General features: G+C 42.1%; 11 non-coding genes across 11 annotated transcripts; all 11 read left to right on the top strand.

Moving 5' to 3' along the window:
- Window positions 1-434: 434 nt before the first annotated feature.
- Window positions 435-520, top strand: TRNAR-UCU (transfer RNA arginine (anticodon UCU)). Its single transcript is given in 2 exon segments — window positions 435-471; window positions 485-520. It is a non-coding gene; the product is annotated as a tRNA-Arg (tRNA).
- A 1,876-nt stretch (window positions 521-2,396) lies between these two features.
- TRNAR-UCU (transfer RNA arginine (anticodon UCU)) lies at window positions 2,397-2,482 on the top strand. The gene is given in 2 exon segments: window positions 2,397-2,433; window positions 2,447-2,482. It is a non-coding gene; the product is annotated as a tRNA-Arg (tRNA).
- An 895-nt stretch (window positions 2,483-3,377) lies between these two features.
- TRNAR-UCU (transfer RNA arginine (anticodon UCU)) lies at window positions 3,378-3,463 on the top strand. Its single transcript is given in 2 exon segments — window positions 3,378-3,414; window positions 3,428-3,463. It is a non-coding gene; the product is annotated as a tRNA-Arg (tRNA).
- Window positions 3,464-5,340: 1,877 nt separating this feature from the next.
- Window positions 5,341-5,426, top strand: TRNAR-UCU (transfer RNA arginine (anticodon UCU)). The gene is given in 2 exon segments: window positions 5,341-5,377; window positions 5,391-5,426. It is a non-coding gene; the product is annotated as a tRNA-Arg (tRNA).
- An 895-nt stretch (window positions 5,427-6,321) lies between these two features.
- Window positions 6,322-6,407, top strand: TRNAR-UCU (transfer RNA arginine (anticodon UCU)). The gene is given in 2 exon segments: window positions 6,322-6,358; window positions 6,372-6,407. It is a non-coding gene; the product is annotated as a tRNA-Arg (tRNA).
- Window positions 6,408-8,262: 1,855 nt separating this feature from the next.
- Window positions 8,263-8,348, top strand: TRNAR-UCU (transfer RNA arginine (anticodon UCU)). The gene is given in 2 exon segments: window positions 8,263-8,299; window positions 8,313-8,348. It is a non-coding gene; the product is annotated as a tRNA-Arg (tRNA).
- An 895-nt stretch (window positions 8,349-9,243) lies between these two features.
- TRNAR-UCU (transfer RNA arginine (anticodon UCU)) lies at window positions 9,244-9,329 on the top strand. Its single transcript is given in 2 exon segments — window positions 9,244-9,280; window positions 9,294-9,329. It is a non-coding gene; the product is annotated as a tRNA-Arg (tRNA).
- Window positions 9,330-11,184: 1,855 nt separating this feature from the next.
- Window positions 11,185-11,270, top strand: TRNAR-UCU (transfer RNA arginine (anticodon UCU)). Its single transcript is given in 2 exon segments — window positions 11,185-11,221; window positions 11,235-11,270. It is a non-coding gene; the product is annotated as a tRNA-Arg (tRNA).
- Window positions 11,271-12,165: 895 nt separating this feature from the next.
- Window positions 12,166-12,251, top strand: TRNAR-UCU (transfer RNA arginine (anticodon UCU)). The gene is given in 2 exon segments: window positions 12,166-12,202; window positions 12,216-12,251. It is a non-coding gene; the product is annotated as a tRNA-Arg (tRNA).
- Window positions 12,252-14,103: 1,852 nt separating this feature from the next.
- Window positions 14,104-14,189, top strand: TRNAR-UCU (transfer RNA arginine (anticodon UCU)). The gene is given in 2 exon segments: window positions 14,104-14,140; window positions 14,154-14,189. It is a non-coding gene; the product is annotated as a tRNA-Arg (tRNA).
- A 1,875-nt stretch (window positions 14,190-16,064) lies between these two features.
- On the top strand, window positions 16,065-16,150 carry TRNAR-UCU (transfer RNA arginine (anticodon UCU)). Its single transcript is given in 2 exon segments — window positions 16,065-16,101; window positions 16,115-16,150. It is a non-coding gene; the product is annotated as a tRNA-Arg (tRNA).
- The last annotated feature ends 6,381 nt before the right edge of the window (window positions 16,151-22,531 follow it).

Raw genomic sequence — 22,531 nt, 5'->3', positions numbered from 1 at the left:
AATGTGGAGCGTCTCAGTTCCTGAAGCATTCATGATGGGTTTTTTTTAATGAGTGGCACCAATTTCATTAAATGAAACAAAAGAAGTGGATTTGAGAGGTCAGATGTTGGTAAGTACAACCATCTCTGCTGCTGAGTATTGAAAGTTTAGCAGGTTACAGGTAGTAGACTCAGAAAGTTTTTGATTTTTCTTAGAAATCTAGAAGACGGGTTGTGATGATAGCTTGTTATGTAATGAAACAGGTGTTTGATGAGAGTGAGATGGGACTGCTGAAATAATCCAGAGTAACATTTGGGAGATAGCCAGATGCTGTACTCTTTCTTCTTATATAACAAAAAGGTAGCCTGCATACATCCTGAAATGCCACGATCAAATGGGTAAAAGCAGATATTTTTCATTTGAAGGTGCCTGGCAAAAACAGTCAGTGCAAGCTCGGCTCTGTGGCGCAATGGATAGCGCATTGGACTTCTAGTGAAATGTAGGCATTCAAAGGTTGTGGGTTCGAGTCCCGCCAGAGTTGCATTTTAAACTGGAAACCGAAGCCGTGTTACCTAAAAGATGCTGAAAGTGCACCGAAGATGGCCCTCAAAAGTCCATCCCTGGAAACTTGTCTGCTGCAACACAGACTAAGCTCTTCATGGAAAGGAGTAAACAGTTCACCTTCACAAGCACAGTTTGTAACCACCTCATCAACTAATGACACACAATTAATCAACTAAGAGAATGAAAGCGTGCCAAGTCTTGCCTTCCATAACCAACAACCTTGGTTTTTGCTAATGATAAATCTAGCTTTGTTCCTAAATTTAAACAACAAGCCGCCCTTGAGATTCCATAGGGACATCATTGAAGAATATCCCATCAAGGGCTTCATTCCTAAAATGTATATCTTCTCCAGATGTAGTATGCAAAGCAAGCTGCATGAGCATTGTTGTGCAGCACAAAGGATATCACCTTGGACGTGCAAACAAATTCACATTTTGAAATGTGGAGCGTCTCAGTTCCTGAAGCATTCATGATGGGTTTTTTTTAATGAGTGGCACCAATTTCATTAAATGAAACAAAAGAAGTGGATTTGAGAGGTCAGATGTTGGTAAGTACAACCATCTCTGCTGCTGAGTATTGAAAGTTTAGCAGGTTACAGGTAGTAGACTCAGAAAGTTTTTGATTTTTCTTAGAAATCTAGAAGACGGGTTGTGATGATAGCTTGTTATGTAATGAAACAGGTGTTTGATGAGAGTGAGATGGGACTGCTGAAATAATCCAGAGTAACATTTGGGAGATAGCCAGATGCTGTACTCTTTCTTCTTATATAACAAAAAGGTAGCCTGCATACATCCTGAAATGCCACGAACAAATGGGTAAAAGCAGATATTTTTCATTTGAAGGTGCCTGGCAAAAACAGTCAGTGCAAGCTTGGCTCTGTGGCACAATGGATAGCGCATTGGACTTCTAGTGAAATGTAGGCATTCAAAGGTTGAGGGTTTGAGTCCCACCAGAGTCACATTTTAAACTGGAAACCGAAGCCGTGTTACCTAAAAGATGCTGAAAGTGCACCGAAGATGGCCCTCAAAAGTCCATCCCTGGAAACTTGTCTGCTGCAACACAGACTAAGCTTTTCATGGAAAGGAGTAAACAGTTCACCTTCACCAGCACAGTTTGTAACCACCTCATCAACTAATGACACACAATTAATCAACTAAGAGAATGAAAGCGTGCCAAGTCTTGCCTTCCATAACCAACAAACTTGGTTTTCACTAATGATAAATCTAGCTTTGTTCCTAAATTTAAATAACAAGCCGCCCTTGAGATTCCATAGGGACATTATTTAAGAATATCCCATCAAGGGCTTCATTCCTAAAATGTATATCTTCTCCAGATGTAGTATGCAAAGCAAGCTGCATGAGCATTGTTGTGCAGCACAAAGGATATCACCTTGGACGTGCAAACAAATTCACATTTTGAAATGTGGAGCGTCTCAGTTCCTGAAGCATTCATGATGGGTTTTTTTTAATGAGTGGCACCAATTTCATTAAATGAAACAAAAGAAGTGGATTTGAGAGGTCAGATGTTGGTAAGTACAACCATCTCTGCTGCTGAGTATTGAAAGTTTAGCAGGTTACAGGTAGTAGACTCAGAAAGTTTTTGATTTTTCTTAGAAATCTAGAAGACGGGTTGTGATGATAGCTTGTTATGTAATGAAACAGGTGTTTGATGAGAGTGAGATGGGACTGCTGAAATAATCCAGAGTAACATTTGGGAGATAGCCAGATGCTGTACTCTTTCTTCTTATATAACAAAAAGGTAGCCTGCATACATCCTGAAATGCCACAAACAAATGGGTAAAAGCAGATATTTTTCATTTGAAGGTGCCTGGCAAAAACAGGCAGTGCAAGCTTGGCTCTGTGGCCCAATGGATAGCGCATTGGACTTCTAGTGAAATGTAGGCATTCAAAGGTTGTGGGTTCGAGTCCCACCAGAGTTGCATTTTGAACTGGAAACCGAAGCCGTGTTACCTAAAAGATGCTGAAAGTGCACCGAAGATGGCCCTCAAGAGTCCATCCCTGGAAACTTGTCTGCTGCAACACAGACTAAGCTCTTCATGGAAAGGAGTAAACAGTTTACCTTCACCAGCACAGTTTGTAACCACCTCATCAACTAATGACACACAATTAATCAACTAAGAGAATGAAAGCGTGCCAAGTCTTGCCTTCCATAACCAACAAACTTGGTTTTCACTAATGATAAATCTAGCTTTGTTCCTAAATTTAAACAACAAGCCGCCCTTAAGATTCCATAGGGACATCATTTAAGAATATCCCATCAAGGGCTTCATTCCTAAAATGTATATCTTCTCCAGATGTAGTATGCAAAGCAAGCTGCATGAGCATTGTTATGCAGCACAAAGGATATCACCTTGGACGTGCAAACAAATTCACATTTTGAAATGTGGAGCGTCTCAGTTCCTGAAGCATTCATGATGGGTTTTTTTTAATGAGTGGCACCAATTTCATTAAATGAAACAAAAGAAGTGGATTTGAGAGGTCAGATGTTGGTAAGTACAACCATCTCTGCTGCTGAGTGTTGAAAGTTTAGCAGGTTACAGGTAGTAGACTCAGAAAGTTTTAGATTTTTCTTAGAAATCTAGAAGACGGGTTGTGATGATAGCTTGTTATGTAATGAAACAGGTGTTTGATGAGAGTGAGATGGGACTGCTGAAATAATCCAGAGTAACATTTGGGAGATAGCCAGATGCTGTACTCTTTCTTCTTATATAACAAAAAGGTAGCCTGCATACATCCTGAAATGCCACGAACAAATGGGTAAAAGCAGATATTTTTCATTTGAAGGTGCCTGGCAAAAACAGTCAGTGCAAGCTTGGCTCTGTGGCACAATGGATAGCGCATTGGACTTCTAGAGACATGTAGGCATTCAAAGGTTGTGGGTTCGAGTCCCACCAGAGTCACATTTTGAACTGGAAACCGAAGCCGTGTTACCTAAAAGATGCTGAAAGTGCACCGAAGATGGCCCTCAAAAGTCCATCCCTGGAAACTTGTCTGCTGCAACACAGACTAAGCTTTTCATGGAAAGGAGTAAACAGTTCACCTTCACCAGCACAGTTTGTAACCACCTCATCAACTAATGACACACAATTAATCAACTAAGAGAATGAAAGCGTGCCAAGTCTTGCCTTCCATAACCAACAAACTTGGTTTTCACTAATGATAAATCTAGCTTTGTTCCTAAATTTAAACAACAAGCCGCCCTTGAGATTCCATAGGGACATCATTTAAGAATATTCCACCAAGGGCTTCATTCCTAAAATGTATATCTTCTCCAGATGTAGTATGCAAAGCAAGCTGCATGAGCATTGTTGTGCAGCACAAAGGATATCACCTTGGACGTGCAAACAAATTCACATTTTGAAATGTGGAGCGTCTCAGTTCCTGAAGCATTCATGATGGTTTTTTTTTAATGAGTGGCACCAATTTCATTAAATGAAACAAAAGAAGTGGATTTGAGAGGTCAGATGTTGGTAAGTACAACCATCTCTGCTGCTGAGTATTGAAAGTTTAGCAGGTTACAGGTAGTAGACTCAGAAAGTTTTTGATTTTTCTTAGAAATCTAGAAGACGGGTTGTGATGATAGCTTGTTATGTAATGAAACAGGTGTTTGATGAGAGTGAGATGGGACTGCTGAAATAATCCAGAGTAACATTTGGGAGATAGCCAGATGCTGTACTCTTTCTTCTTATATAACAAAAAGGTAGCCTGCATACATCCTGAAATGCCACGAACAAATGGGTAAAAGCAGATATTTTTCATTTGAAGGTGCCTGGCAAAAACAGTCAGTGCAAGCTCGGCTCTGTGGTGCAATGGATAGTGCATTGGACTTCTAGTGAAATGTAGGCATTCAATGGTTGTGGGTTCGAGTCCCACCATAGTCACATTTTAAACTGGAAACCGAAGCCGTATTACCAAAAAGATGCTGAAAGTGCACCGAAGATGGCCCTCAAAAGTCCATCCCTGGAAACTTGTCTGCTGCAACACAGACTAAGCTCTTCATGGAAAGGAGTAAACAGTTCACCTTCACCAGCACAGTTTGTAACCACCTCATCAACTAATGACACACAATTAATCAACTAAGAGAATGAAAGCGTGCCAAGTCTTGCCTTCCATAACCAACAAACTTGGTTTTCACTAATGATAAATCTAGCTTTTTCTAAATTTAAACAACAAGCCACCCTTGAGATTCCATAGGGACATCATTGAAGAATATCCCATCAAGGGCTTCATTCCTAAAATGTATATCTTCTCCAGATGTAGTATGCAAAGCAAGCTGCATGAGCATTGTTGTGCAGCACAAAGGATATCACCTTGGACGTGCAAACAAATTCACATTTTAAAAAGTGGAGCGTCTCAGTTCCTGAAGCATTCATGATGGGTTTTTTTTAATAAGTGGCACCAATTTCATTAAATGAAACAAAAGAAGTGGATTTGAGAGGTCAGATGTTGGTAAGTACAACCATCTCTGCTGCTGCTGAGTATTGAAAGTTTAGCAGGTTACAGGTAGTAGACTCAGAAAGTTTTTGATTTTTCTTAGAAATCTAGAAGACGGGTTGTGATGATAGCTTGTTATGTAATGAAACAGGTGTTTGATGAGAGTGAGATGGGACTGCTGAAATAATCCAGAGTAACATTTGGGAGATAGCCAGATGCTGTACTCTTTCTTCTTATATAACAAAAAGGTAGCCTGCATACATCCTGAAATGCCACGAACAAATGGGTAAAAGCAGATATTTTTCATTTGAAGGTGCCTGGCAAAAACAGTCAGTGCAAGCTTGGCTCTGTGGCACAATGGATAGCGCATTGGACTTCTAGAGAAATGTAGGCATTCAAAGGTTGTGGGTTCGAGTCCCACCAGAGTCGCATTTTGAACTGGAAACCGAAGCCGTGTTACCTAAAAGATGCTGAAAGTGCACCGAAGATGGCCCTCAAAAGTCCATCCCTGGAAACTTGTCTGCTGCAACACAGACTAAGCTTTTCATGGAAAGGAGTAAACAGTTCACCTTCACCAGCACAGTTTGTAACCACCTCATCAACTAATGACACACAATTAATCAACTAAGAGAATGAAAGCGTGCCAAGTCTTGCCTTCCATAACCAACAAACTTGGTTTTCACTAATGATAAATCTAGCTTTGTTCCTAAATTTAAACAACAAGCCGCCCTTGAGATTCCATAGGGACATCATTGAAGAATATCCCATCAAGGGCTTCATTCCTAAAATGTATATCTTCTCCAGATGTAGTATGCAAAGCAAGCTGCATGAGCCTTGTTGTGCAGCACAAAGGATATCACCTTGGACGTGCAAACAAATTCACATTTTGAAATGTGGAGCGTCTCAGTTCCTGAAGCATTCATGATGGGTTTTTTTTAATAAGTGGCACCAATTTCATTAAATGAAACAAAAGAAGTGGATTTGAGAGGTCAGATGTTGGTAAGTACAACCATCTCTGCTGCTGAGTATTGAAAGTTTAGCAGGTTACAGGTAGTAGACTCAGAAAGTTTTTGATTTTTCTTAGAAATCTAGAAGACGGGTTGTGATGATAGCTTGTTATGTAATGAAACAGGTGTTTGATGAGAGTGAGATGGGACTGCTGAAATAATCCAGAGTAACATTTGGGAGATAGCCAGATGCTGTACTCTTTCTTCTTATATAACAAAAAGGTAGCCTGCATACATCCTGAAATGCCACGAACAAATGGGTAAAAGCAGATATTTTTCATTTGAAGGTGCCTGGCAAAAACAGTCAGTGCAAGCTCGGCTCTGTGGCGCAATGGATAGCTCATTGGACTTCTAGTGAACTGTAGGCATTCAAACGTTGTGGGTTCGAGCCCCACCAGAGTCGCATTTTAAACTGGAAACCGAAGCCGTGTTACCTAAAAGATGCTGAAAGTGCACTGAAGATGGCCCTCGAAAGTCCATCCCTGGAAACTTGTCTGCTACAACACAGACTAAGCTCTTCATGGAAAGGAGTAAACAGTTCACCTTCACCAGCACAGTTTGTAACCACCTAATCAACTAAGAGAATGAAAGCGTGCCAAGTCTTGCCTTCCATAACCAACAAACTTGGTTTTCACTAATGATAAATCTAGCTTTGTTCCTAAATTTAAATAACAAGCCGCCCTTGACATTCCATAGGGACATCATTTAAGAATATTCCACCAAGGGCTTCATTCCTAAAATGTATATCTTCTCCAGATGTAGTATGCAAAGCAAGCTGCATGAGCATTGTTGTGCAGCACAAAGGATATCACCTTGGACGTGCAAACAAATTCACATTTTGAAATGTGGAGCGTCTCAGTTCCTGAAGCATTCATGATGGGTTTTTTTTAATGAGTGGCACCAATTTAATTAAATGAAACAAAAGAAGTGGATTTGAGAGGTCAGATGTTGGTAAGTACAACCATCTCTGCTGCTGAGTATTGAAAGTTTAGCAGGTTACAGGTAGTAGACTCAGAAAGTTTTTGATTTTTCTTAGAAATCTAGAAGACGGGTTGTGATGATAGCTTGTTATGTAATGAAACAGGTGTTTGATGAGAGTGAGATGGGACTGCTGAAATAATCCAGAGTAACATTTGGGAGATAGCCAGATGCTGTACTCTTTCTTCTTATATAACAAAAAGGTAGCCTGCATACATCCTGAAATGCCACGAACAAATGGGTAAAAGCAGATATTTTTCATTTGAAGGTGCCTGGCAAAAACAGTCAGTGCAAGCTCGGCTCTGTGGTGCAATGGATAGTGCATTGGACTTCTAGTGAAATGTAGGCATTCAATGGTTGTGGGTTCGAGTCCCACCATAGTCACATTTTAAACTGGAAACCGAAGCCGTATTACCAAAAAGATGCTGAAAGTGCACCGAAGATGGCCCTCAAAAGTCCATCCCTGGAAACTTGTCTGCTGCAACACAGACTAAGCTCTTCATGGAAAGGAGTAAACAGTTCACCTTCACCAGCACAGTTTGTAACCACCTCATCAACTAATGACACACAATTAATCAACTAAGAGAATGAAAGCGTGCCAAGTCTTGCCTTCCATAACCAACAAACTTGGTTTTCACTAATGATAAATCTAGCTTTTTCTAAATTTAAACAACAAGCCACCCTTGAGATTCCATAGGGACATCATTGAAGAATATCCCATCAAGGGCTTCATTCCTAAAATGTATATCTTCTCCAGATGTAGTATGCAAAGCAAGCTGCATGAGCATTGTTGTGCAGCACAAAGGATATCACCTTGGACGTGCAAACAAATTCACATTTTAAAAAGTGGAGCGTCTCAGTTCCTGAAGCATTCATGATGGGTTTTTTTTAATAAGTGGCACCAATTTCATTAAATGAAACAAAAGAAGTGGATTTGAGAGGTCAGATGTTGGTAAGTACAACCATCTCTGCTGCTGCTGAGTATTGAAAGTTTAGCAGGTTACAGGTAGTAGACTCAGAAAGTTTTTGATTTTTCTTAGAAATCTAGAAGACGGGTTGTGATGATAGCTTGTTATGTAATGAAACAGGTGTTTGATGAGAGTGAGATGGGACTGCTGAAATAATCCAGAGTAACATTTGGGAGATAGCCAGATGCTGTACTCTTTCTTCTTATATAACAAAAAGGTAGCCTGCATACATCCTGAAATGCCACGAACAAATGGGTAAAAGCAGATATTTTTCATTTGAAGGTGCCTGGCAAAAACAGTCAGTGCAAGCTTGGCTCTGTGGCACAATGGATAGCGCATTGGACTTCTAGAGAAATGTAGGCATTCAAAGGTTGTGGGTTCGAGTCCCACCAGAGTCGCATTTTGAACTGGAAACCGAAGCCGTGTTACCTAAAAGATGCTGAAAGTGCACCGAAGATGGCCCTCAAAAGTCCATCCCTGGAAACTTGTCTGCTGCAACACAGACTAAGCTTTTCATGGAAAGGAGTAAACAGTTCACCTTCACCAGCACAGTTTGTAACCACCTCATCAACTAATGACACACAATTAATCAACTAAGAGAATGAAAGCGTGCCAAGTCTTGCCTTCCATAACCAACAAACTTGGTTTTCACTAATGATAAATCTAGCTTTGTTCCTAAATTTAAACAACAAGCCGCCCTTGAGATTCCATAGGGACATCATTGAAGAATATCCCATCAAGGGCTTCATTCCTAAAATGTATATCTTCTCCAGATGTAGTATGCAAAGCAAGCTGCATGAGCCTTGTTGTGCAGCACAAAGGATATCACCTTGGACGTGCAAACAAATTCACATTTTGAAATGTGGAGCGTCTCAGTTCCTGAAGCATTCATGATGGGTTTTTTTTAATAAGTGGCACCAATTTCATTAAATGAAACAAAAGAAGTGGATTTGAGAGGTCAGATGTTGGTAAGTACAACCATCTCTGCTGCTGAGTATTGAAAGTTTAGCAGGTTACAGGTAGTAGACTCAGAAAGTTTTTGATTTTTCTTAGAAATCTAGAAGACGGGTTGTGATGATAGCTTGTTATGTAATGAAACAGGTGTTTGATGAGAGTGAGATGGGACTGCTGAAATAATCCAGAGTAACATTTGGGAGATAGCCAGATGCTGTACTCTTTCTTCTTATATAACAAAAAGGTAGCCTGCATACATCCTGAAATGCCACGAACAAATGGGTAAAAGCAGATATTTTTCATTTGAAGGTGCCTGGCAAAAACAGTCAGTGCAAGCTCGGCTCTGTGGCGCAATGGATAGCTCATTGGACTTCTAGTGAACTGTAGGCATTCAAACGTTGTGGGTTCGAGCCCCACCAGAGTCGCATTTTAAACTGGAAACCGAAGCCGTGTTACCTAAAAGATGCTGAAAGTGCACTGAAGATGGCCCTCGAAAGTCCATCCCTGGAAACTTGTCTGCTACAACACAGACTAAGCTCTTCATGGAAAGGAGTAAACAGTTCACCTTCACCAGCACAGTTTGTAACCACCTAATCAACTAAGAGAATGAAAGCGTGCCAAGTCTTGCCTTCCATAACCAACAAACTTGGTTTTCACTAATGATAAATCTAGCTTTGTTCCTAAATTTAAATAACAAGCCGCCCTTGACATTCCATAGGGACATCATTTAAGAATATTCCACCAAGGGCTTCATTCCTAAAATGTATATCTTCTCCAGATGTAGTATGCAAAGCAAGCTGCATGAGCATTGTTGTGCAGCACAAAGGATATCACCTTGGACGTGCAAACAAATTCACATTTTGAAATGTGGAGCGTCTCAGTTCCTGAAGCATTCATGATGGGTTTTTTTTAATGAGTGGCACCAATTTAATTAAATGAAACAAAAGAAGTGGATTTGAGAGGTCAGATGTTGGTAAGTACAACCATCTCTGCTGCTGAGTATTGAAAGTTTAGCAGGTTACAGGTAGTAGACTCAGAAAGTTTTTGATTTTTCTTAGAAATCTAGAAGACGGGTTGTGATGATAGCTTGTTATGTAATGAAACAGGTGTTTGATGAGAGTGAGATGGGACTGCTGAAATAATCCAGAGTAACATTTGGGAGATAGCCAGATGCTGTACTCTTTCTTCTTATATAACAAAAAGGTAGCCTGCATACATCCTGAAATGCCACGAACAAATGGGTAAAAGCAGATATTTTTCATTTGAAGGTGCCTGGCAAAAACAGTCAGTGCAAGCTCGGCTCTGTGGTGCAATGGATAGTGCATTGGACTTCTAGTGAAATGTAGGCATTCAATGGTTGTGGGTTCGAGTCCCACCATAGTCACATTTTAAACTGGAAACCGAAGCTGTATTACCAAAAAGATGCTGAAAGTGCACCGAAGATGGCCCTCAAAAGTCCATCCCTGGAAACTTGTCTGCTGCAACACAGACTAAGCTCTTCATGGAAAGGAGTAAACAGTTCACCTTCACCAGCACAGTTTGTAACCACCTCATCAACTAATGACACACAATTAATCAACTAAGAGAATGAAAGCGTGCCAAGTCTTGCCTTCCATAACCAACAAACTTGGTTTTCACTAATGATAAATCTAGCTTTTTCTAAATTTAAACAACAAGCCACCCTTGAGATTCCATAGGGACATCATTGAAGAATATCCCATCAAGGGCTTCATTCCTAAAATGTATATCTTCTCCAGATGTAGTATGCAAAGCAAGCTGCATGAGCATTGTTGTGCAGCACAAAGGATATCACCTTGGACGTGCAAACAAATTCACATTTTAAAAAGTGGAGCGTCTCAGTTCCTGAAGCATTCATGATGGGTTTTTTTTAATAAGTGGCACCAATTTCATTAAATGAAACAAAAGAAGTGGATTTGAGAGGTCAGATGTTGGTAAGTACAACCATCTCTGCTGCTGCTGAGTATTGAAAGTTTAGCAGGTTACAGGTAGTAGACTCAGAAAGTTTTTGATTTTTCTTAGAAATCTAGAAGACGGGTTGTGATGATAGCTTGTTATGTAATGAAACAGGTGTTTGATGAGAGTGAGATGGGACTGCTGAAATAATCCAGAGTAACATTTGGGAGATAGCCAGATGCTGTACTCTTTCTTCTTATATAACAAAAAGGTAGCCTGCATACATCCTGAAATGCCACGAACAAATGGGTAAAAGCAGATATTTTTCATTTGAAGGTGCCTGGCAAAAACTGTCAGTGCAAGCTTGGCTCTGTGGCACAACGGATAGCGCATTGGACTTCTAGAGAAATGTAGGCATTCAAAGGTTGTGGGTTCGAGTCCCACCAGAGTCGCATTTTGAACTGGAAACCGAAGCCGTGTTACCTAAAAGATGCTGAAAGTGCACCGAAGATGGCCCTCAAAAGTCCATCCCTGGAAACTTGTCTGCTGCAACACAGACTAAGCTTTTCATGGAAAGGAGTAAACAGTTCACCTTCACCAGCACAGTTTGTAACCACCTCATCAACTAATGACACACAATTAATCAACTAAGAGAATGAAAGCGTGCCAAGTCTTGCCTTCCATAACCAACAAACTTGGTTTTCACTAATGATAAATCTAGCTTTGTTCCTAAATTTAAACAACAAGCCGCCCTTGAGATTCCATAGGGACATCATTGAAGAATATCCCATCAAGGGCTTCATTCCTAAAATGTATATCTTCTCCAGATGTAGTATGCAAAGCAAGCTGCATGAGCCTTGTTGTGCAGCACAAAGGATATCACCTTGGACGTGCAAACAAATTCACATTTTGAAATGTGGAGCGTCTCAGTTCCTGAAGCATTCATGATGGGTTTTTTTTAATAAGTGGCACCAATTTCATTAAATGAAACAAAAGAAGTGGATTTGAGAGGTCAGATGTTGGTAAGTACAACCATCTCTGCTGCTGAGTATTGAAAGTTTAGCAGGTTACAGGTAGTAGACTCAGAAAGTTTTTGATTTTTCTTAGAAATCTAGAAGACGGGTTGTGATGATAGCTTGTTATGTAATGAAACAGGTGTTTGATGAGAGTGAGATGGGACTGCTGAAATAATCCAGAGTAACATTTGGGAGATAGCCAGATGCTGTACTCTTTCTTCTTATATAACAAAAACGTAGCCTGCATACATCCTGAAATGCCACGAACAAATGGGTAAAAGCAGATATTTTTCATTTGAAGGTGCCTGGCAAAAACAGTCAGTGCAAGCTCGGCTCTGTGGCGCAATGGATAGCTCATTGGACTTCTAGTGAACTGTAGGCATTCAAACGTTGTGGGTTCGAGCCCCACCAGAGTCGCATTTTAAACTGGAAACCGAAGCCGTGTTACCTAAAAGATGCTGAAAGTGCACTGAAGATGGCCCTCGAAAGTCCATCCCTGGAAACTTGTCTGCTACAACACAGACTAAGCTCTTCATGGAAAGGAGTAAACAGTTCACCTTCACCAGCACAGTTTGTAACCACCTAATCAACTAAGAGAATGAAAGCGTGCCAAGTCTTGCCTTCCATAACCAACAAACTTGGTTTTCACTAATGATAAATCTAGCTTTGTTCCTAAATTTAAATAACAAGCCGCCCTTGACATTCCATAGGGACATCATTTAAGAATATTCCACCAAGGGCTTCATTCCTAAAATGTATATCTTCTCCAGATGTAGTATGCAAAGCAAGCTGCATGAGCATTGTTGTGCAGCACAAAGGATATCACCTTGGACGTGCAAACAAATTCACATTTTGAAATGTGGAGCGTCTCAGTTCCTGAAGCATTCATGATGGGTTTTTTTTAATGAGTGGCACCAATTTAATTAAATGAAACAAAAGAAGTGGATTTGAGAGGTCAGATGTTGGTAAGTACAACCATCTCTGCTGCTGAGTATTGAAAGTTTAGCAGGTTACAGGTAGTAGACTCAGAAAGTTTTTGATTTTTCTTAGAAATCTAGAAGACGGGTTGTGATGATAGCTTGTTATGTAATGAAACAGGTGTTTGATGAGAGTGAGATGGGACTGCTGAAATAATCCAGAGTAACATTTGGGAGATAGCCAGATGCTGTACTCTTTCTTCTTATATAACAAAAAGGTAGCCTGCATACATCCTGAAATGCCACGAACAAATGGGTAAAAGCAGATATTTTTCATTTGAAGGTGCCTGGCAAAAACAGTCAGTGCAAGCTCGGCTCTGTGGTGCAATGGATAGTGCATTGGACTTCTAGTGAAATGTAGGCATTCAATGGTTGTGGGTTCGAGTCCCACCATAGTCACATTTTAAACTGGAAACCGAAGCCGTGTTACCTAAAAGATGCTGAAAGTGCACCGAAGATGGCCCTCAAAAGTCCATCCCTGGAAACTTGTCTGCTGCAACACAGACTAAGCTCTTCATGGAAAGGAGTAAACAGTTCACCTTCACCAGCACAGTTTGTAACCACCTCATCAACTAATGACACACAATTAATCAACTAAGAGAATGAAAGCGTGCCAAGTCTTGCCTTCCAAAACCAACAAATTTGGTTTTCACTAATGATAAATCTAGCTTTTTCTAAATTTAAACAACAAGTTACCCTTGAGATTCCATAGGGACATCATTGAAGAATATCCCATCAAGGGCTTCATTCCTAAAATGTATATCTTCTCCAGATGTAGTATGCAAAGCAAGCTGCATGAGCATTGTTGTGCAGCACAAAGGATATCACCTTGGACGTGCAAACAAATTCACATTTTGAAATGTGGAGTGTCTCAGTTCCTGAAGCATTCATGATGGGTTTTTTTTAATGAGTGGCACCAATTTAATTAAATGAAACAAAAGAAGTGGATTTGAGAGGTCAGATGTTGGTAAGTACAACCATCTCTGCTGCTGAGTATTGAAAGTTTAGCAGGTTACAGGTAGTAGACTCAGAAAGTTTTTGATTTTTCTTAGAAATCTAGAAGACGGGTTGTGATGATAGCTTGTTATGTAATGAAACAGGTGTTTGATGAGAGTGAGATGGGACTGCTGAAATAATCCAGAGTAACATTTGGGAGATAGCCAGATGCTGTACTCTTTCTTCTTATATAACAAAAAGGTAGCCTGCATACATCCTGAAATGCCACGAACAAATGGAAAAAAGCAGATATTTTTCATTTGAAGGTGCCTGGCAAAATCAGTCAGTGCAAGCTCGGCTCTGTGGCGCAATGGATAGCGCGTTGGACTTCTAGTGAAATGTAGGCATTCAAAGGTTGTGGGTTCGAGTCCCACCAGAGTCACATTTTAAACTGGAAACCGAAGCCGTGTTACCTAAAAGATGCTGAAAGTGCACCGAAGATGGCCCTCAAAAGTCCATCCCTGGAAACTTGTCTGCTGCAACACAGACTAAGCTTTTCATGGAAAGGAGTAAACAGTTCACATTCACCAGCACAGTTTGTAACCACCTCATCAACTAATGACACACAATTAATCAACTAAGAGAATGAAAGCGTGCCAAGTCTTGCCTTCCATAACCAACAAACTTGGTTTTCACTAATGATAAATCTAGCTTTGTTCCTAAATTTAAATAACAAGCCGCCCTTGAGATTCCATAGGGACATCATTTAAGAATATTCCACCAAGGGCTTCATTCCTAAAATGTATATCTTCTCCAGATGTAGTATGCAAAGCAAGCTGCATGAGCATTGTTGTGCAGCACAAAGGATATCACCTTGGACGTGCAAACAAATTCACATTTTGAAATGTGGAGCGTCTCAGTTCCTGAAGCATTCATGATGGGTTTTTTTTAATGAGTGGCACCAATTTAATTAAATGAAACAAAAGAAGTGGATTTGAGAGGTCAGATGTTGGTAAGTACAACCATCTCTGCTGCTGAGTATTGAAAGTTTAGCAGGTTACAGGTAGTAGACTCAGAAAGTTTTTGATTTTTCTTAGAAATCTAGAAGACGGGTTGTGATGATAGCTTGTTATGTAATGAAACAGGTGTTTGATGAGAGTGAGATGGGACTGCTGAAATAATCCAGAGTAACATTTGGGAGATAGCCAGATGCTGTACTCTTTCTTCTTATATAACAAAAAGGTAGCCTGCATACATCCTGAAATGCCACGAACAAATGGGTTAAAGCAGATATTTTTCATTTGAAGGTGCCTGGCAAAAACAGTCAGTGCAAGCTCGGCTCTGTGGTGCAATGGATAGTGCATTGGACTTCTAGTGAAATGTAGGCATTCAATGGTTGTGGGTTCGAGTCCCACCATTGTCACATTTTAAACTGGAAACCGAAGCCGTGTTACCTAAAAGATGCTGAAAGTGCACCGAAGATGGCCCTCAAAAGTCCATCCCTGGAAACTTGTCTGCTGCAACACAGACTAAGCTCTTCATGGAAAGGAGTAAACAGTTCACCTTCACCAGCACAGTTTGTAACCACCTCATCAACTAATGACACACAATTAATCAACTAAGAGAATGAAAGCGTGCCAAGTCTTGCCTTCCAAAAACCAACAAATTTGGTTTTCACTAATGATAAATCTAGCTTTTTCTAAATTTAAACAACAAGCCACCCTTGAGATTCCATAGGGACATCATTGAAGAATATCCCATCAAGGGCTTCATTCCTAAAATGTATATCTTCTCCAGATGTAGTATGCAAAGCAAGCTGCATGAGCATTGTTGTGCAGCACAAAGGATATCACCTTGGACGTGCAAACAAATTCACATTTTGAAATGTGGAGCGTCTCAGTTCCTGAAGCATTCATGATGGGTTTTTTTTAATGAGTGGCACCAATTTAATTAAATGAAACAAAAGAAGTGGATTTGAGAGGTCAGATGTTGGTAAGTACAACCATCTCTGCTGCTGAGTATTGAAAGTTTAGCAGGTTACAGGTAGTAGACTCAGAAAGTTTTTGATTTTTCTTAGAAATCTAGAAGACGGGTTGTGATGATAGCTTGTTATGTAATGAAACAGGTGTTTGATGAGAGTGAGATGGGACTGCTGAAATAATCCAGAGTAACATTTGGGAGATAGCCAGATGCTGTACTCTTTCTTCTTATATAACAAAAAGGTAGCCTGCATACATCCTGAAATGCCACGAACAAATGGGTAAAAGCAGACATTTTTCATTTGAAGGTGCCTGGCAAAAACAGTCAGTGCAAGCTCGGCTCTGTGGCGCAATGGATAGCTCATTGGACTTCTAGTGAAATGTAGGCATTCAAAGGTTGTGGGTTCAAGTCCCACCAGAGTTGCATTTTAAACTGGAAACCGAAGCCGTGTTACCTAAAAGATGCTGAAAGTGCACTGAAGATGGCCCTCAAAAGTCCATCCCTGGAAACTTGTCTGCTACAACACAGACTAAGCTCTTCATGGAAAGGAGTAAACAGTTCACCTTCACCAGCACAGTTTGTAACCACCTCATCAACTAATGACACACAATTAATCAACTAAGAGAATGAAAGCGTGCCAAGTCTTGCCTTCCATTACCAACAAACTTGGTTTTCACTAATGATAAATCTAGCTTTGTTCCTAAATTTAAACAACAAGCCGCCCTTGAGATTCCATAGGGACATCATTTAAGAATATCCCATCAAGGGCTTCATTCCTAAAATGTATATCTTCTCCAGATGTAGTATGCAAAGCAAGCTGCATGAGCATTGTTGTGCAGCACAAAGGATATCACCTTGGACGTGCAAACAAATTCACATTTCGAAATGTGGAGTGTCTCAGTTCCTGAAGCATTCATGATGGGTTTTTTTTAATGAGTGGCACCAATTTCATTAAATGAAACAAAAGAAGTGGATTTGAGAGGTCAGATGTTGGTAAGTACAACCATCTCTGCTGCTGAGTATTGAAAGTTTAGCAGGTTACAGGTAGTAGACTCAGAAAGTTTTTGATTTTTCTTAGAAATCTAGAAGACGGGTTGTGATGATAGCTTGTTATGTAATGAAACAGGTGTTTGATGAGAGTGAGATGGGACTGCTGAAATAATCCAGAGTAACATTTGGGAGATAGCCAGATGCTGTACTCTTTCTTCTTATATAACAAAAAGGTAGCCTGCATACATCCTGAAATGCCACGAACAAATGGGTAAAAGCAGATATTTTTCATTTGAAGGTGCCTGGCAAAACCAGTCAGTGCAAGCTCGGCTCTGTGGTGCAATGGATAGTGCATTGGACTTCTAGTGAAATGTAGGCATTCAATGGTTGTGGGTTCGAGTCCCACCATAGTCACATTTTAAACTGGAAACCGAAGCCGTGTTACCTAAAAGATGCTGAAAGTGCACCGAAGATGGCCCTCAAAAGTCCATCCCTGGAAACTTGTCTGCTGCAACACAGACTAAGCTCTTCATGGAAAGGAGTAAACAGTTCACCTTCACCAGCACAGTTTGTAACCACCTCATCAACTAATGACACACAATTAATCAACTAAGAGAATGAAAGCGTGCCAAGTCTTGCCTTCCAAAACCAACAAATTTGGTTTTCACTAATGATAAATCTAGCTTTTTCTAAATTTAAACAACAAGCCACCCTTGAGATTCCATAGGGACATCATTGAAGAATATCCCATCAAGGGCTTCATTCCTAAAATGTATATCTTCTCCAGATGTAGTATGCAAAGCAAGCTGCATGAGCATTGTTGTGCAGCACAAAGGATATCACCTTGGACGTGCAAACAAATTCACATTTTAAAAAGTGGAGCGTCTCAGTTCCTGAAGCATTCATGATGGGTTTTTTTTAATAAGTGGCACCAATTTCATTAAATGAAACAAAAGAAGTGGATTTGAGAGGTCAGATGTTGGTAAGTACAACCATCTCTGCTGCTGCTGAGTATTGAAAGTTTAGCAGGTTACAGGTAGTAGACTCAGAAAGTTTTTGATTTTTCTTAGAAATCTAGAAGACGGGTTGTGATGATAGCTTGTTATGTAATGAAACAGGTGTTTGATGAGAGTGAGATGGGACTGCTGAAATAATCCAGAGTAACATTTGGGAGATAGCCAGATGCTGTACTCTTTCTTCTTATATAACAAAAAGGTAGCCTGCATACATCCTGAAATGCCACGAACAAATGGGTAAAAGCAGATATTTTTCATTTGAAGGTGCCTGGCAAAAACAGTCAGTGCAAGCTTGGCTCTGTGGTGCAATGGATAGCGCATTGGACTTCTAGTGAAATGTAGGCATTCAAAGGTTGTGGATTCGAGTGCCACCAGAGTCGCATTTTAAACTGGAAACCGAAGCCGTGTTACCTAAAAGATGCTGAAAGTGCACCGAAGATGGCCCTCAAAAGTCCATCCCTGGAAACTTGTCTGCTGCAACACAGATTAAGCTCTTCATGGAAAGGAGTAAACAGTTCACCATCACCAGCACAGTTTGTAACCACCTCATCAACTAATGACACACAATTAATCAACTAAGAGAATGAAAGCGTGCCAAGTCTTGCCTTCCATAACCAACAAACTTGGTTTTCGCTAATGATAAATCTAGCTTTGTTCCTAAATTTAAACAACAAGCCGCCCTTGAGATTCCATAGGGACATCATTTAAGAATATCCCATCAAGGGCTTCATTCCTAAAATGTATATCTTCTCCAGATGTAGTATGCAAAGCAAGCTGCATGAGCATTGTTGTGCAGCACAAAGGATATCACCTTGGACGTGCAAACAAATTCACATTTTGAAATGTGGAGCGTCTCAGTTCCTGAAGCATTCATGATGGTTTTTTTTAATGAGTGGCACCAATTTCATTAAATGAAACAAAAGAAGTGGATTTGAGAGGTCAGATGTTGGTAAGTACAACCAGGGCCGGTCCTGGACTTTCTGCTGCCTGAGGCAAAGTTCGTAAAGGCGCCCCCCCCCCCCCCCCCAATATTTCTACATAATATGAGCGGCGGCCGGCGGCAGCCAGCCAGCCTTATCATCATCATCGACACGTCGGCGGCGCTCGCTGCTCAGTGTCTGACTGTGACAATCAGCCGCAGCCAGGGCAGCAGAGCGGGCGGCAGCCGCCGCCATCAAATCAGCAGGCTTAGGCACTAGGCAGCGTCACCAGCATGCAGCCTTGGAGGAGACAGGAGAGGCCGCAGAGCTCAGAGTCATCGGACTCGGAGGCCGGCGGCAACAGTGCAGTTTCTAGGCTAAAATGCACCCAGGGCGAGGGTGTAAAAATTGTGCCCCCCCCCCCCGGTATAGGTAACCAGCTATAGGTCCCCCCCGAGTATAGGTGGCCAGGCATGGGTGAGCCAGTAAAGTTGCCCCAGTATAGGTTAGCCAGGTAGTTGCCTCCAGTATAGGTAGCCAGTATAGTTGCCCCCAGTATGTTAGATAGGCAGGCACCCCCCCGGTATAAGTTAGATAAGTAGGTGCCCCCAGTACAGGTTAGCTAGGTAGGTGCCTCCAATATAGGTAGCCAGTATAGTTGCCCCCAGCATAGGTTAGATAGGTAGGTACCCCCAGTATAGGTTAGTTAGGTAGGTGCCCCCAGTATAGGTAGCCAGTATAGTTGCCACCTGTATAGGCTAGCTAGGTAGGTAGGTGCCCCCAATACAGGTTAGATAAGTGCCCCCAGTATAGGTTAGATAAGTAGCTTTCCCCCAGTATAGGTTAGATTAGGTCGCTGCCCTTCAGTATAGGTTAGATTAGGTAGGTGCCCCCAGTACAGGTTAGATTAGGTAGGTGCCCCCAGTATAGATTAGATAGGTAGCTGCCCCCAGCATAGGTTAGACAGGTAGCTGCCCCCCAGCATAGGTTAGATAGGTAGCTGCCCCCCAGTATAGGTTAGATAAGTAGCTGCCCCCCAGTACAGGTTAGATTAGGTAGGTGCCCTCCAGTATAGGATAGATAGGTAGCTGCCCCCAGTACAGGTTAGATTAGGTAGGTGCCCCCCAGTATAGGATAGATAGGTAGCTGCCCCCAGTATAGGTTAGATAGGTAGCTGCCCCCCAGTATAGGTTAGATAGGTAGCTGCCCCCCAGTACAGTTTAGATTAGGTAGGTGCCCCCCAGTATAGGATAGATAGGTAGCTGCCCCCAGTACAGGTTAGATTAGGTAGGTGCCCCCAGTATAGATTAGATAGGTAGCTGCTCCCAGCATAGGTTAGACAGGTAGATGCCCCCCAGCATAGGTTAGATAGGTAGCTGCCCCCCCAGTATAGGTTAGATAGGTAGCTGCCCCCCAGTACAGGTTAAATTAGGTAGGTGCCCCCCAGTATAGGATAGACAGGTAGCTGCCCCCAGTATAGGTTAGATAGGTAGCTGCCCCCCAGTATAGGTTAGATAGGTAGCTGCCCCCCAGTACAGGTTAGATTAGGTAGGTGCCCCCCAGTATAGGATAGATAGGTAGCTGCCCCCAGTTGAGGTTAGATTAGGTAGGTGCCCCCCAGTATAGGATAGATAGGTAGCTGCCCCCAGTATAGGTTAGATAGGTAGCTGCCCCCCAGTGTAGGTTAGATAGGTAGCTGCCCCCAGTGTAGGTTAGATAGGTAGCTGCCCCCCAGTATAGGATAGATAGGTAGCTGCCCCCCAGTATAGGTTAGATAGGTAGCTGCCCCCCAGTATAGGTTAGATAGGTAGCTGCCCCCCAGTATAGGTTAGATAGGTAGCTGCCCCCCAGTATAGGTTAGATAGGTAGCTGCCCCCAGTATAGGATAGATAGGTAGCTGGCCCCCAGTATAGGTTAGATTAGGTAGGTGCCCCCCAGTATAGGATAGATAGGTAGCTGCCCCTAGTACAGGTTAGATTAGGTAGGTGCCCCCCAGTATAGGATAGATAGGTAGCTGCCCCCAAAACAGGTTAGATTAGGTAGGTGCCCCCCAGTATAGGATAGATAGGTAGCTGCCCCCAAAACAGGTTAGATTAGGTAGGTGCCCCCCAGTATAGGATAGATAGGTAGCTTGCCCAGGTAGGTGCCCCCTCATAATGGCGGAGGGGGGAGCCGGAGCCGCGGGGAGGGCAGCCCGACCTCTCCCTCCCTCTCCCCGGGCCGCCCTCCATGCTCCCCCCTCGGACTTTAGGCAGCAGAGTTAGCGCACAGGGAAGCGCTGCTGTACACAGCCTGTTACTCACCTCCCTGGATCCGATCGCCGCTCCCGCCCTGCTGGTCTCCTCTCTGCCTAGCCGGCTGATACACACGCGGCTGCTTCCTGTGTAAACAGGAAGCAGCGTGTGTAATGTATCAGCGGCTACATTGCAGAGAGGAGACCAGCAGGGCGGGAGCGGCGATCGGATCCAGGGAGGTGAGTAACAGGCTGTGTACAGCAGCGCTTCCCTGCGCGCTAACTCTGCTGCCTAAAGCCCGAGGGGGGAGCATGGAGGGCGGCCCGGGGAGAGGGAGGGAGAGAGGTCGGGCTGCCCTCACCGCGGCTCTGGCTCCCCCCGCTCAATCACAGCCACTTCATCTGGTGCCGCCCCTCCACTTCATGCTGCCTGAGGAACCCGCCTCACCCCACCTCATGGGCGGGCCGGCCCTGAGTACAACCATCTCTGCTGCTAAGTATTGAAAGTTTAGCAGGTTACAGGTGGTAGACTCAGAAAGTTTTTGATTTTTCTTAGAAATCTAGAAGACGGGTTGTGATGATAGTTTGTTATGTAATGAAACAGGTGTTTGATAAGAGTGAGATGGGACTGCTGAAATAATCCAGAGTAACATTTGGGAGATAGCCAGATGATGTACTCTTTCTTCTTATATAACAAAAAGGTAGCCTGCATACATCCTGAAATGCCACGAACAAATGGGTAAAAGCAGATATTTTTCATTTGAAGGTGCCTGGCAACAACAGTCAGTGCAAGCTCGGCTCTGTGGCGCAATGGATAGCGCATTGGACTTCTAGTGAAATGTAGGCATTCAAAGGTTGTGGGTTCGCAGAGTCCAGAGTCGCATTTTAAACTGGAAACCGAAGCCGTGTTGCCTAAAAGATGCTGAAAGTGCACCGAAGATGGCCCTCAAAAGTCCATCCCTGGAAACTTGTCTGCTGCAACACAGACTAAGCTCTTCATGGAAAGGAGTAAACAGTTCACCTTCACCAGCACAGTTTGTAACCACCTCATCAACTAATGACACACAATTAATCAACTAAGAGAATGAAAGCGTGCCAAGTCTTGCCTTCCATAACCAACAAACTTGGTTTTCACTAATGATAAATCTAGCTTTGTTCCTAAATTTAAACAACAAGCCGCCCTTGAGATTCCATAGGGACATCATTGAAGAATATCCCATCAAGGGCTTCATTCCTAAAATGTATATCTTCTCCAGATGTAGTATGCAAAGCAAGCTGCATGAGCATTGTTGTGCAGCACAAAGGATATCACCTTGGACGTGCAAACAAATGCACATTTTGAAATGTGGAGCGTCTCAGTTCCTGAAGCATTCATGATGGGTTTTTTTTATGAGTGGCATCAATTTCATTAAATGAAACAAAAGAAGTGGATTTGAGAGGTCAGATGTTGGTATGTACAACCATCTCTGCTGCTGAGTATTGAAAGTTTAGCAGGTTACAGGTAGTAGACTCAGAAAGTTTTTGATTTTTCTTAGAAATCTAGAAGACGGGCTGTGATGATAGCTTGTTATGTAATGAAACAGGTGTTTGATGAGAGTGAGATGGGACTGCTGAAATAATCCAGAGTAACATTTGGGAGATAGCC

This window comes from Hyperolius riggenbachi, chromosome 8 (assembly GCF_040937935.1).
Source record: "Hyperolius riggenbachi isolate aHypRig1 chromosome 8, aHypRig1.pri, whole genome shotgun sequence".
Taxonomy (NCBI): Eukaryota; Metazoa; Chordata; class Amphibia; order Anura; family Hyperoliidae; genus Hyperolius; species Hyperolius riggenbachi.
Note: the sequence above shows the minus strand (reverse complement) of the source record. Positions and strands in the feature narration are given on the sequence as shown.